The sequence below is a fragment of the Monopterus albus genome, unplaced genomic scaffold, assembly GCF_001952655.1.
Source record: "Monopterus albus unplaced genomic scaffold, M_albus_1.0 scaffold114.1, whole genome shotgun sequence".
NCBI lineage: Eukaryota > Metazoa > Chordata > Actinopteri > Synbranchiformes > Synbranchidae > Monopterus > Monopterus albus.
Window position 1 is genome coordinate 1,151,004 of NW_018127994.1, and position 537 is coordinate 1,151,540.

Here is a 537-nt window from a genome sequence, read left to right on the forward strand (position 1 = left end):
GAGAAGTCAGCTGAATGGAAAGAACAAAGTCCGGGCGATTATCACCTACACCCTGCCAGTCATCAGGGACCCCACTGGCATAATTAGCTGGCCAAAGGAGGAGATAGAGGCCACTGACATCAAGACAAGGAAGCTCCTTACAATGCACGGCGGGTTTCACCCTCAGTCCAGCATACTGAGACTGTACACTACGCGGGAGGAAGGAGGCCGAGGATTAGTGAGCGTCAGAGCCACTATCCAGAAACAACAAAGATCCATGAATACATCAGGAAGATGGCCCCGACTGATGACGTGCTTAGTGAATACCTCAGGCAACAGAAACCACAGGAACTAGGGAAGGAAGAGCAGGAACCCTCATGGAAGGACAAACCTCTGCACGGTATGTACCACCGTCAAATAGAAGAAGTGGCTGATATCGAAAAATTACCACTGACTGGACAAATTTGGACTGAAAGACAGCACAGAGGCACTAACCCTGGCAGCATAGGAACAGGCTCTAAGTACAAGATCATTAGAGGCCGGCGTCTACCCTACCAG

The 537-nt window shown here is 50.3% G+C and overlaps 1 protein-coding gene across 2 annotated transcripts in view; it reads right to left on the reverse strand.

Moving 5' to 3' along the window:
* LOC109966562 (homeobox protein Meis2-like) overlaps positions 1-537 on the reverse strand; it is a 53,871-nt gene that overhangs the window by 41,284 nt on the left and 12,050 nt on the right. The window lies entirely within an intron of this gene.